The 15167-nt window shown below is 35.4% G+C and overlaps 1 protein-coding gene across 1 annotated transcript in view; it reads left to right on the top strand.

Annotated features, from left to right (window-relative positions):
- alpha-Catr (alpha-catenin related) overlaps positions 1-15167 on the top strand; it is a 57896-nt gene that overhangs the window by 16621 nt on the left and 26108 nt on the right. The gene's annotated exons all lie outside the window — the stretch shown is intronic.

The raw sequence follows: 15167 nt of genomic DNA, 5'->3' as shown, positions 1-15167 counted from the left end.
TGACTTTTTTCTAATGAAAAAAAAAAGCTTAACAGCAATTTATTGTCCAGTCAACCAGATGCTTTCACAGGTAGGGAGACCGTTATTCCATTATGTCTGGACTTATCCAGAAGTTCATACATACTCCCACCAGCATTTTGCTGGTGCTATCACCAGAAGCGGTTTTTTTTCAGCTAAACTAATTTCTAATTTGTAACTGATAGACAGCTTCATTCTCAAAATTTTCACCTTTTGTCTCATCAGTCTTTAAGTTGGTTATTTTGATTTTATTTTTTTGCTAGTTTAAGAATTTTGAAACTTAAAATTATACTGGCTTTTTGAAAATTACACGTGAACAGTGAAAAGATTTAATGTTCACTGTTAATGTTTCGCGTGTAACTGTTCACTGTTACACGTGAACAGTGAACCGATTTAATGTTCACTGTTAATCTTCACGTGTAACTGTTCACTGTTACACGTGAACAGTGAACAGATTAAGCTCTACGATCGTGAACAGATTTAATGACAAGAAATAAGTGGTTTTCATTGGAATTTTAATGTTGACTTTAAATTCCTTCTCGAAATATTTTTCCCTATCTGAATAATTTCTAAAAGTTTTATAGTTTTTCCATTTTCTTAAAAAAAAACCTGGCTTGTCTTTAGCTTGAAAAAGTCACCCTAGCGCAAATTGCTCGCCAAATTCAAAAATTTGATTAATTTTTCTATAATATCTATAGTTTTTACGCTTTAATTTAAAAACATTCCGTCATCTAAAATTCTAACCGTTCTACACACCAAAGCACCCTTCTTGTTACCGCTAAGCAAAAACTGTACGTTCTAAATAATAAAAAAAAAAAATCAAAGTGCAAAAGACCCGAATTTTTGCAACAGAAATTAAGTTTATAATTGTTTGAGAATATCAAACAGTTCGTGGTAACGAACTGTAAGTAAGGAGCGACCCGGCTCAATAGTAACCGAAACTCTAAAAATGGAATTTTGATACCAGTAGATACATCAAAAGAAGTGGATTTTTATGCTGATTTAAAAGATATAAGTTTCATCAAGTTTCGTTCTACCCATCAAAAGTTACGAGCCTGAAAAATTTACCTTCTTTTCGAAAAAAGGGGGAACACCCCCTAAAAATCATAGAATCTTAATGAAAATCAAACTATCAGATTCAGCGTAACAGAAATCCCTACTGTAGATGTTTCAAGCTCCTATCTGCAAAAAATGTGGAATTTTGTATTTTTGGACAGAAGAAAGATTACGGATGCATGTTTATTTTTTTGTTTGTTTTTTGTTGTTTTTTTCTCAGGGGTGATCGTATCAATCCAGTAATCCTAGAATATCGTGATAGGGCTCATTCGAACGGAAGTTACAAGTTCTAGTGCCCTTTTTAAGTTACCAAGAAAATTGGAGGGCAACTTGGCCCCCTCCCATGCTCATGTTTTTCCCGAAGTCACACAATCAAAATTTTGAGATAGCGATTTTGTTCAGCATAGTCTAAAATATAATAAATTTGTCTTTGAGGATGACTTAATCCCCCACAGCTCCCAGGGGACGGGCTGCAAGTTATGAACTTCACCCATTGTTTACATATAGTATTGGTTATTGAAAAGTATACAAACGCTTTCAGGAGGGATTTTTTTCTGGTGGGGGGTGGGTCGGAGGAAGGGTTTACGTGGGAGTATCTTTCCATGGATGGTTTTTTCTTGGGGGAAGGGGCATTTTTATGAATGGGGCGCCGGATTTCCCAGCATTATTTAAAAAATGTTCGGAAATTAAATAAAAAACAAGTTTTTTCAAGTGAAAGTAAGGAGCAACATTAAAACTTAAAGCAAACAGAAATCATTACGTATATGAGGTCCATACCTAGTGTGTAGTCAATACCTCGCACTTTACGCTAAAGTTTTTTTTTTAGTACTTTGAAAAGAGCTATCTATTCTAATTATACGGCCTTTGTGATTCAGTAGTTTGTGATTCAAACAAAATTCGAACTTAAGCTTAAAGAGCGAGGTATTAACTAGGGGGCGACCCCCTCATATACGGAATAACATATACGTAATAAAAACAATAAAAAAACAAGGCATACGGCTCAATAGTAATCAAAACCTTAAAAAGCAGAATTTTGATGTCAATAAATACAACAGTTCGTTGTAACAAGCTGTAAGTAAGGAGCGACCCGGCTCAATGGTAACCAAAACTCTAAAAAACGGGATTCTGATACCAATAGATACATCAAAAGAAACAGATTTTAATGTTTATTTTAAATATATAAGTTTCATCAAGTTTAGTTTGACTCTGTCTCACAACTTTATTTTTTAAAACAATAAAAAACTTTAGCGTAAAGATCAAGGCGTTGAGGAGGGGACAGCCCCTTTCATATACGGAATAATTTCTGTTCGTTTTAAGTTTTAATGTCGCTCCTTACTTTCAGTTTAAAAAACTTGTTTTTTTTATTTAATCCTAAGAAAGGATCATACATATGACATAAAAATACGACTTTTTCAATTCGGTGATGAAGGTGCAATGGCAACTTTTGACTCTAATGATTACCCTATTGCTACCATACCCTACACAGAATACAATAATATGCATGAGCTGTGTCGTGCTATCAACAAAAAAATTCAGTTCTTAAAAATGGTGCCTTTCAATTCAATTATTCTATGGAACAGAAGGAGAATTTATGCTACCAATCCATTTGAGAATGAAAGAATTTTCCTCAATGAGAATTTACGTGAGGTTCTCGGTTTTAAGAATCATATTATTAAGACAGAAAATTTCAGTGGCATTGACTATGTTATCTATGCAGACTATGCAGCCACCTTCTCTTCGGACAGTTGTATATTTCTTTATGCATGGCTAGGATACAACTCTGATTTTGAATCGTGGATACCCGTTATAGACATTCATAATGTATGAAGGTGTTTAGGTAACATTCATGTCCAATGTTTCTGATCATCTATGTGACGATTTGAATAAAACGAGCGATATTTGGACAAAACTTTCCCCAGCTATTAAATTTGAGGGAAGGTATGAAGTTGCTCTTGTCGATTGTTTTCTTAAAAATACATATGATATCCTAAGAAGGGATCATACATATGACATAAAATACGACCTTTTGAATTCAGTAATAAAGGTGCAATGGCAATTTTTACTCTAATGATTACCCTATTGCTACCATACCCTACAGGGAATACAATAATATGCATGAGTTTTGTCGTTCTATCGACAAAAAATTTCCGCTCGTAAAATGGTGCCTTTCAATTCAATTATTCTATGGAACAAAGGAGAATTTATATTACCAATCGATTTCAGAATGAAAGAATTTTCCTCAAAGAGAATTTAAGTGAGGTTCTCGGTTTTAAAAATCGTATTATTAAGACAGAAAATTTCAGTGGCATTGACAATGTTATCTATGCAGACTATAGACCCGTCTTCTCTTCGGACAGTTGTAAATTTCTTTATGCATCCTTTGTCGAGAGATCGAGAATTGGTAAAAACAGTGTCCCCCTGTTGTTTGTTCTTGAACGAAAAAACTCTAATTAACAAATTCACCACTACAATATAAAGCCCCTTCAATACGTTCCAGTCAACACTTCGTATTTGAAGCTCTGTCAGTTAAAATTAAGAAGTGAATTGGGTCATCCTCTCGCAATAACAAAGGGTTTGGCCGTGATTACATGTCATTTTTAACCCATTCAGTGAAATAGCTAATATAACTCAGTTTGTATGTCCTGATATTGATTGCTATGTTGCTACTCTTGGACCAAACCAGTTTGGTCATGGAATGGACTATTATTGGGGTCGTTCGTCAATGTCCGGGTACGGTCTCGGCAGTTGGTTTGTTAAGTTTTTTCGCTCTGCACTACCCTTGGCTAGAAATATATTGCACCGGTTGCAGCAGATTATGCGTCCTCTACATTACATGATTCTCTGGGAAAGATATTCAAGAAAGTGTTTCGCAAAATCTCTGGTCGAACGCACAATTCCTCGGCAAGCGATTGAAACAGAGGGGAAAAGGTTTAAAAAGGAAAGGAAAGACCTCTTCACTCATCAGTCTCAAGTCAGCCGGGAAGCGTAAAGCATCAAAGAAAGTAAAAAGACCCAAAAAGGATTTCTTTTCCCAAGATGACATATCTACCACATAAATATTCTCATTCTTCAGTCACCTCATCTCTAAATCTTTTCCATGCGGAAAATGTAGATGTCAGTGTATAACATGGATACTATGAACAATTTTACCCGCAGCAACCGCTCTCTGAAAATGTTTATTTTCAAATTTACTCTAATGAAGATTACTTTATCGATTTGAATTCGACATTTATAGATTTAAATATCGTTGTTAAGAAACCGAACAATGAAATACCAAATGCCGCCGAGGGGATATCCTACGAAAATTGTGTACTACATGATTTATTTCGACAAATAAGCGTCTATATAAATGGAACTTTGGTGAGCAGTAGAAATAATCTTTCAAATTATTCAAGTTATATGCAATTCATGTTGATGACACCTATGTCCTATAAGCAGTTGAGAGGTATGACAATTGGATATGAATACAAAACTAATACTGATACTACCAATATTCTAGAGAGGCGACAACTAAAGATTTACATTTAGTGGGGAAACTAATCATGATATGTTTAATATATCTCAATGGTTGCCACCTAATATAAAGATTGATATAAAACTACAACTTGCACCGTCCAATTATATTATACAAAAAGTACTGGACACTGAACCTGATGTAACAGTCTCTCTCACCTCGGCAATACTTCATATACAAAAACAACAATTTATGAGTTCTGTGGCTTTGACAATTGAAAAATTAAGAGCCACTGAAAACAATATCAAATTGCTCGTGTCTCAGACTATCACGAATCACCGTCATATTGCTAAAGGTATGCGTACCTATACCGATTCATCATTTATCAAAGGCGAAATCCCTTCAAAATTGGTATTGGCCTTTGTAAAAAGTGCTAATGCTGTTGGATCATGGACAGATTCCCCGCATATATTCAAATTATTTGGACTTTCATCCCTTGTATGTAAAGTAAATGGAATCCCACTCTACAATTTGTTCTTTGATAAATCCCATAGGACCCTATATGAAATGATAATGCAATCCCCAGATCAAAATTCACAGTTTTTCAAAAAGGGTATAAGTGAAGAAATGTTTTCGAAAACGCATGGCATCATTGTATAGATTGGTCTGGTACCCAAGATATGAGTATTGTCCGGACGGGACATGTAGGGACAGAGTGTAACTTTGCCAAACCGTTGGAGGAAAGCATTGCATTAATCTTACTAAATAAATTTAAAACCTATTCGGAAATTACTCCTGACGACAGTGTTATATTAGACTTGGCACCTTGAAGACGGAACAAAGAATTGATGTATTTAACATGGACCTTTACATATCCAAATATAAATCCTATTGCATATCTTCAGATCTCCTAGAGCAGATTCAACATGTTAACAATACCCATATTATTTTTAATAGCACTTCATCGAGTATACAAACAGGGCACTGACTATGCATATTTCAGACAAGAAGCAGTAAAGAATTTTTCGATCCGCTTGGCTGACCGTATACATTCTACACACCTCATATTAAAAAATTTTTTGAGCAGAGTGGAAAATCTATTATTCAAAATCTGAAGCGGGTACAAGATCTATCAACGAAAAGCTGCGGTTTTCATGCCCTATTATATTTTAATTTTCGAAGTCGTGGACATACTTATATGGAATTTATCAAGATTTATGGCGACAATCCTCGATTGAACGACTTTCTAGTTGAAAATACTCTTTCCTACCTCTAAAATGTAAATTTCGGTGCCTTAAAAGTGAAATGCTTTAAAAATGTATGCAAATTTATTTATTAATAAAATTTGTATACAAAACAGTATGTCCTTTCAGATTTCTTCTTCTACGCATAGGTAATCATCAGAAACGGTAAGTGGTGGCAGCTCCTTAGGATTTAACTTGTGTTCGTCTTGACGTGCAAAGTCAGGGTCACATGTTCTACAATATAGGGTAACTTCATTTTTATTCAATCTCTTTGTAAATTCAATAATACTATTTGGATTCATATGATAAAATTTACGTTTTTCAACTTGCTTATTTAAAGAAATAACACATACAAATGATTATCTAAAAAATTACTTTCTGTTACAGCCGAATGAAAGTCTTTAAGTTTATAATCAAAAAGTATCCAGTATCTTAGCAGCAATGTCATAGAAAAAGGACTCTTTTATTGTTCCAGCAATTAATGCGTAGATCAGGTTCCTCTTCCCAAAATAATTTAAAGCCACGACGATACCAGTCTCGTAAAAATAAACTGAACTCACGTTTAGGGTTTTTCGCAATCAAGCCAGGATAAGTATTTTCCCATTGATCGCATTTATCATATTGACAATTGGAGCATAAGAATCCTCTACTATGCGAGTCACAAATCTCTTCAAGACATGAATCACAGCCTTTAATTTGCACTTCATATTCTCTATGCAATTCAAATCAATTGCATAATTTAACCTTTCCATTATACTCATCAGCAAAGCTGCAATTCTCACAGGATGATCAACTGCCAAGTGTATACAGGTGTAATGGATGTGTAAAACATTTTTCGATGTTGACTAGTCCACTTCCAAAAGCACAGGTGTGTCGTGACGTCAGAGGGCATGCCGTAGAAATTTAATGGAAAAGGAGGTAATGTCACAGAAAAATAAAGGTGGTGTGTCACCTAACCTTTTAACTCTTGCCAAGGGCGGGAATGTTGCCTAAAATTGCGACACCTTGTCGCCAAAAGAGGAAATCACCGTTAAACATTCTTCTTGAACCTATAGAAGAAAAGAGTAGTCCCTAGGGATGTCACAGAAAGCCTTATGGCCCCACTACTAATGTTAACATATAGTATTGGTTATTGGGAAGTATACAGACGTTTTCAGAGGGGATTTTTTCTGGTAGTGGGGGGGTCGTGGGTTATGTGGGAGGATCTTTCCATGAAGGAAGTTTTCATAGGGGAAGGGAAATTGCTATGAAGGGGGTGCCGGACTTTCCAGCATTATTTATAAAACGATCAGAAATTAAATAAAAAAAAGGTTTTCAACTGAAAGTAAGGAGCAACATCAAAACTTAAAACCAACAGAAAATATTACGTATATGATGGATTCACCCCCTAGTCAATGCCTCGCTCTTTAAGCTAAAGATCTTTTGGTAATTTCATAGGAGCTATTCATTCTAATTAACGGCCTTTGTGATTAAGGGGTCCTTTTAAGAAAATTGGAACAAAATTTGAACTTTAGCTTAAACAGCAAAGTATTAACTAGGGGGCAAACCCCCTAATATACGTATTAATATATATGAATATAGAAGTTCGTTACATAAGTTAATTCGTAAGCTACGTATATTTATTAATAATAAAAACGTTCCTAAATTAAATTAAACAAGTTTCGAGAAAGCCATTTAACCAAATAAAAGTAAAATCAATATTCAAATATTGTTTTAATTATTCATGTATGGTGAGCCAAAATCAAAACCTGCATTAATTCAAAAATGTTCAAAAATTAAATAAAAAAAACAAGTTTTTTTTAACTGAAAGTAAGGAACGACGTTAAAACTTAAAACGAACAGAAATTATTCCACATATGAAAGGGGCTGTCCCTTCCCCAACCCTCGCTCTTTAAGCTAAAGTTTGACTTTCTCACAACTCTATTTTTTTCAAACAATGAAAAACTTCAGCGTAAAGAGCGAGGCGTTGAGGAGAGGACAGCCCCTTTCATATACGGAATAATTTCTGTTCGTTTTAAGTTTTAACGTCGTTCCTTACTTTCAGTTAAACAAAAACTTGTTTTTTTATTTAGTTTATGTCAAAAGAATGGGCTTATAATGCTGATTCAGTATTATAATGAAAAAAACTTCTCATTGTTCAAATTAAACGAAGATAGTGTTTCAGAAATCTTTCTTAAAGAATTGGGAGAAAATTCGTAAGTTACGTATATTTATTACTAATAAAAACGTTAGGCACCCTCCCCCACCCTTTTTTCTCAAATTCGTACGATCAAAATTTTGAGAAAGCCATTTAGCAAAAAAAAGTAAAATTACTATGCAAATTTCGTTTTAATTATTCATATACGGTTAGCTAATTTCAAAACCTGCATTAATTCAAAAACGTTCAGAAACTAAATAAAAAAAAATAAGTTTTTTTTAGCAGAAAGTAAGGAGCGATATCAAAACTTAAAACGAACAGAAATTATTCCGTATATGAAGGGGGCTGCCTCCTCCTTTACACCTCGCTCTTTACGCTAAAGTTTAAATTTTCTCCTAATTCTTTAAGAACGATTTCTCAAACACTATGTTGTTTAATTGGAACAACGAGAAGCTTTTTTTCAAAAGTGCTAAAAGACTTTAGCGTAAAGAGCGAAGTCTTGAGGTGGAGGCAACCCCCTTCATATACGGAATAATTTCTGTTCGTTTTAAGTTTTTATCTCGCTCCTTACTTTCTATTTAAAAAATTTGTTTTTTTTTATTTAGTTTCTGAACGGTTTTAAATTAATGCAGGTTTTGAAATTAGCTAACCGTATATGAATAATTAAAACGAGCATATTAATTTTACTTTTTTTGCTAAATGGCTTTCTCAAAATTTTGATCGTGGGGGAGGGTGCCAAACGTTTTTATTAGTAATAAATATACGTAACTTGCGAATTTTCTCCCAATTCTTCAAGAACGATTTCTCAAGCACTATGTTGTTTAATTGGAACAACGAGAAGCTTTTTTTCAAAAGTGCTAAAAGACTTTAGCGTAAAGAGCGAAGTCTTAAGGAGGAGTCAATCCTCCTCAAATACGTAATAATTTCTGTTCGCTTTAAGTTTTAATCTCGCTCCTTACTTTCTGTTTAAAAAACATGTTTTTATTATTTAATGTATAGAAGGATGCAACCTCATTTCAATACCTTGTACGATAAGTTTACGATACGTAAGGTACGTAAGTTCCGATAAGTTTGCTCTGAACAGTTATTTGCAGCCGGATCTAATAACATTAGGTTCTCTGAGCTTCTTACGGGTTTTGGACATTGGACGTTGAAACTAGTAAACTACAGTCACGCTGTATAAATTCGCATTAAAAAAGGGAGTTTGCCAGCTGCCACCATGGCCTGAAATACCTGAAAATATGTTGTCCCAGATACTACAAGGTTCCACTTACTGTTGCTCCATTACTTCATCTTCTGAAAAACTTCTGACAATAGATAAGAATGTATACTTCACAAAAGGTTCAGTTCTTATCTGGAAACACAATAAAGTTCCAATTGATGTGACAAATTGATGTGATGGGTTTCACCTGACGACAGTTGCAAAAACTGTTTAATGACAAGTATTCCCATATAACACTATTCTGGCAATTTTTTTTTTTTTTTTTTTTTTTTTTTTTTTTTTTTTTTTTTTTTTTAACTAACGAGTAATTTGTAACTACGAGAATATTTTTAAAAAATCCTGAAATACCTCTAAAATAATGTCCTGTTGAAATAAAAAGTACAAGCAATTTTCACTGTGAACATCCTTCACAGGAGGCATACAGTCCCCCTCCTTGAAAAATATGGAACCTCTCATTTTTACACGGGTAGCACAGACGTGTCTCCTTTTTTTTACTGCGTAAGCGATGCGTAGAGTTTGACTGTCCAGCGCTGACAGGGGATTCCAACTAATCTACAACAATCTACTTGACAAAGAAGGTGTTGTTACTCTGCTACAAGTAGAAGTGACTAACGGCAGCTGACTGTAAAGAATCATTGTTGTAGCAGTAATGGCAACATAGTGAAGAGTGAATCACAGGCCATAATGACAGAAAAAAAAAAAAAAGTGTTTCTATAGAAACTGTTTAGTGACAAACATTTTCCACATAGCATAATTTGGTAATATCAATTTTTATTTAGATTAAACTGAAGAGTAATCTGTAATCTGGGTTTTGAAAAAAAAACATGAAACCTCTTTTAAGTGTTGTCCAAATGAAATTAAAAGTACAAGAAATCGTCATTGACAAAACCCTTAGCTGGAGGTTTGCAGCTCCCCTTTAACAACAAATAACATGGGAAATCAAATTTGTGTATGGATTAATTAAAAAACTCTTTCCACAAAATAAGATTTTCAAAGAAAAGTAAAGAACTCCATTAAACATCCATAACTAAATGCATCCATAAATAAATGAAACCCAAAACGAACAGAAATTACAATAAATAACCGAGCCAAACTCAAAACGAGCAGAAATTAACATAAGTTGGGCTCAAATCCCCTATACCTTCCCAAGGCCAGAACATAATTTGCACTTTACTGAAAAAATATAAATATTTTTACTTTTATAACTTCGATAAATCAAATAATATTAACATTTTTATAACTAAATATCAGTATATGTATATTAAACTGACAATGCACATTCATTTGTATTTTTTTCGGTAAAGTGCAAATTATATTCAGGCCTTGGGAAGGCATAGAGGTTTTGAGCCCAACTTATGTTAATTTTTGCTCGTTTTGAGTTTGACTCCGTTATTTATTGTAATTTCTATTCGTTTTGTGTTTCATTTATTTATCAATGCTGATTTGTGGTAATTTCACGCTTGATAGATAATTTGATTTGATTTTTGCTAATTTTTTGTTTAATCGAGTTCTTTAATCTTCTTTGAAAAACTTATTTTGTGGAAAAAGTTTTTTTTAATTAATTTCTGTTCGTTTTATATTGGCATTAAATAAAAAAAACAAGTTTTTATAACTGAAAGTAAGGAACGACGTTAAAACCTAAAACGAACAGAAATTATTCCGTATATGAAAGGGGCTGTCCCCTCCTCAACGCCTCGCTCTTTACGCTAAAGTCCTGTTGTGAAAAGGGGCTGTCCCCTCCTCAACGCCTCGCTCTTTACGCTAAAGTCTTGCTGTGTAAAGTCGAGTTGTGAGAAAGGCAAACTCTTAGGGGGTCTTTCCCCCCTAAGAGTTTTTCTAAAATCAGCCAAATGTTTTCAGGAGCGTAACTTTTGATGGGTAAGACAAAACTTGATGAAACTTATATATTCGAAATCAGCATTACAATCTGATTCTTTTGATGTATCTATTAGCATCAAATTCCATTTTTTAGAGTTTCGGTTGCCATTGAGCCGGGTCGCTCCTTACTTACAGTCCATTACCACGAACTGTTTCATAGTCTTTTCAAACAAAAAGAAAATAATACTTTAAATCTTTTCGTTTTTTTATAAATTTATAGTTTGGCCTGCTATATGTATGCTGGAGAAAATTTTTCAGCAATTTTTAACAACATACACCCTCTTAAAAATCTGGACACAAAAAGTAGTGTTTAATTTAGTTTCAGACCTCCTCTAGTTGGCCTGAAATGGAAAACTTGATACCATTCGCAAACAAAAAATCTGTTTACTTTCTTTGATAGCTTGAATAAACTTACGCTATTTTGATTTGGATAAATTTTAAGAGCAGAAGCAGCCCCGAAAGTTTGAACATAATATCCACAGTCGTTCTTGAGATACTGCTGAGATGCCTTATTGGGAATTAGCATTAACAAAGTGCATTTTGATTTAATATTATGGCAACATTTAGTTTACTTAAACTCAAATAGGAGGATAAGCGTGGGAGGGGGATTAGTTTCCCTCTAATCACTTTCGACTATTAAAAAGGGCGTCAGCCCTTTCTATTTTCGATCGAAATAGCCCTTTTCGAAGATCCTACGACAACTCCTTCGATACAAAGTGCCCTGGTCTAAATAACAACACACAATATTACATTATACCCACATTGATTTTATTATAAAAATGTCAAGTCTTCCAATCACTTTTGACTATTAAAAAGGGCACTAGACCTTTCGATTTCCGATCGAATGAGCCCTTTTTGAGTTTCTGTGACAACACTTCCCATAAAAACTTTATATGCCCCTAGGGAATAAATTACAACCCTTACCCTAAGGGCTGTGAGGGTGGTTGGCATCCTCTAAGACCTAATTTCCAGAACTTTTCAACTACGTTAAACAAAATGGCTATGTCAAAATGTTGATTGACTGTGTCTGGGAAAATGGTGGGCGTGAGAGGGGCGTTAGTCTTTCTCCAATGACTTTAAACTATTAAAAACGGCACTAGCCCTTTCAATTTCCAATCAAATGAGCCCTTTTGAAGTTTCTACGACAACGATTTCAATAAAAACCTTACATGACCCAGGGAATAACTTACAACCCTCGCCCTGAGGGCTGAATGGATGGACGGGGGTTGTCATTCTTAAAGACCTAATTTACAGAACTTTCTACTACGTTGAACAAAATGGCTATCTGAAAATTTTGATTGGATGTGTTTGGGGGAATGGTGGGCATCAGAGGGGGGTTAGTTACCCTCCAATCACTTTTCAACTATTAAAAGGGGCACTAGCCCTCTAAATTTCCAAGTGAATAAGCCCCTTTTGAAGTTTCTACGACAACTCTATCAATAAAAACCTTATATGCCCCCAGGGCATAACTTACAACCTTTGCCTTGGGGACTCTGGAGGGTTTGTCATCCTTAAGTACATAATTTCCAGAATTTTCAACTACGTTGAACAAAATGGATATCTCTAAACTTTGATTGAATGTGTTTGGGGAAATGGTGGGCGTGAGAGGGGGGTTAATTACTCTCCACTCACTTTCGACTATTAAAAAGGGCAATTTCAATTTCCAACCAAATGAGCCCCTTTTGAAATTTCTGCAACAACTTTCTATATAAACCTTATATGCCCCCAGGGCATTACTTACAACCCTTGCAGTGAGGGCTCTGATTGGGTTATCATCCTAGAAGACCTAATTTCCAGAACTTTCGACTATGTTGAACAAAATTGATATCTCAAAAGTTGATTTGGATGTGTTTGGGGAAATGGTGGGTTCAAGAAAGAATCTAGTTGCATTTTAATTACTTTCAACCATTAAAAGGGCACAAGCCCTTCCAATTTTTAATGAAATGAGCCCTTTTGTTATTTTGGCATCCTAGCTTTCTATAAAAACCTTGCACACCCCCACCGCATAACTTACAGCCCTTGCCCTGAGGTTTTTTTGGGGGGGATGGGTTGTCGTCCTTAAAGATCTAATTTCCAAAACTTTCAACTACGTTGAATAAAATGGCTATCTAAAAATTTTGATTGGATGTGTTTGGGAGACAGGTGGGTATTAGAGGGGTTTAGTTGCCCTCAAATCACTTTCGAATATTAAAAAGGGCACTAGCCCTTTGAATTTTCAATCAAATGAGCCCTTTTTCAAGTTTCTACGACAGATTTCATTAAAAACCTTATATGCCCCCAGGGTATAACTTATAACCCTTGCCCTGAAGACTGTGGGTTGAGTGTCCTGCTCAAAGGTTTAATTTCTTGAACTTTAGACTACGTGGAACCAAATGGCTATTTAAAAATTTTGATTGGATCTGTTTGGGGAAATGGGGGGCGTGAAAGGGGTGTTAGTTGTCTTCCAATCGCTTTCGACCATTAAAAAGAGCACTAGCCACTTCAATTTCCAATCGAATGAGCTCTTTTTTAAGTTTCTAGGACGACACGTTCTATAAGAACCTTATATACCCCGAGGGCATAACTTATAACCCTTGCCCTGAGAACTGAGGGGGGGTGTCCTCCCCAAAAATATTATTTCTATCTGGAAATCCACAACACTGAACAAAATGGCTATCTAAAAATTTTGATTGGATGTTTTTGGGGAAAATGTGGGCGAGAGAGGGGGGCTAGTGGCCCTCAAATCACTTTCGACTATTAAAAAGGGCACTAGAACTTTGAATTTCCAATCGAATGAGCCCTTTTTCAAGTTTCTACGACAAAGATTTCAATAAAACTTTTATGTCCCCAGAGCATAACTTATAACCCTTACCCTTAAGACTGTGGGGGAAGTGTCCTGCTCAAATGTATAATTTTCTGGACTTTAAACTGCGCAGAGCAAAATGGCTGTCTAATAATTTTGATTGGATGTGTTTGGGGAAATGTCGGGCGTGGAAGGTGTGTTAGGTGCCTTCCAATCACTTTCGACTATAAAAAAGGACACAAGCCATTTCAATTTCTAATCGACGCGTTCTAAAAAACTTTATATGGCCCCAGGGCATAGCTTACAACCCTTGTCCTGAGGGTTATGAGGGGATTGTCATCTTCAAAGACCTAATTTACAGAACTTAAAACTACGTTGAATAAAATGGCTATTTCAAAATTTTGTTTGGATGTGTTTGGGGACCCTTGCCCTGAAGGCTGTGGGGGAGTGTCCTCCTCAAAAAAAAAAATTATTTGGAAATCAGCTACGCTGAACAAAATAGCTATCTTGAAATTTTGCTTTGATGTGTTTGGGGGAATGATGGGTGTGGAGTGGGTTAGTTGCCCTCCAATCACTTTTGACTACTAAAAAGGGCACTAGCTCTTTGAACTTCCAATCGTATGAGTCTTCTTTGAAGTTTCTACGACAAAGCCTTCTATAAAAACCTTATATGCCTCAAGGTCATAACTTACATTCCTTGCCCAGAGGGCCGTGGGGGAGTGTCCTCCTGAAAAACATAATTTCTATCTGGAAATCAACTACGCTGAACAAAAGGGTTATCTGAAAATTTTGATTGGATGTGTTTGGGGAAATGGTTGGCATGTAAGGGGTGTTAGCCTTCCAATCACTTTCGACTATTAAAAAGGGCACAAGCCACTCCAATTTCCAATTGAATGAGCCCTATTCGAAGTTTTTTTCGACATCTTCTTCGATACGAAGTGCCCTGCTCTAAAGGAAAAAAAAAATTATACATTGTGCCAACATCGTTCTTATATGCCCTCAGGGCATAACTTAAAACCCTTGCCCTGGGGGTTTTGGGGGACTGTCCTCCTAAAAAACATATTTTCTATCTGGGAATCAACTACGCTGAAAAAATGGCTATCTCAAAATTTTGATTGGATGTGTTTGGGGGAATGATGGGCGTGGAGGGAGGGCTAGTTGCCCTCCAATCACTTTTGATTATTAAAAAGGGCACTAGCCACTCCAATTTCCAATCGAATGAGCCCTTTTCGAAGTTTCTACGGCAAGTCCTTCTGTAAAAACCTTACATATCCCCATACAAAACTTAATACCCTTGCCCCGAGGGTTGTGGTGGAGTGTCCTCCTCAAAAACATATTTTCTATCTGGAAATCAACTATGCTGAACAAAATAGCTA

This window comes from Artemia sp. Qi Xiang Cuo, chromosome 10, assembly GCF_049724085.1.
Source record: "Artemia sp. Qi Xiang Cuo chromosome 10, ASM4972408v1, whole genome shotgun sequence".
In the NCBI taxonomy this organism is placed as follows: domain Eukaryota; kingdom Metazoa; phylum Arthropoda; class Branchiopoda; order Anostraca; family Artemiidae; genus Artemia; species Artemia sp. Qi Xiang Cuo.
This window is presented reverse-complemented; position numbering and strand designations above follow the sequence as displayed.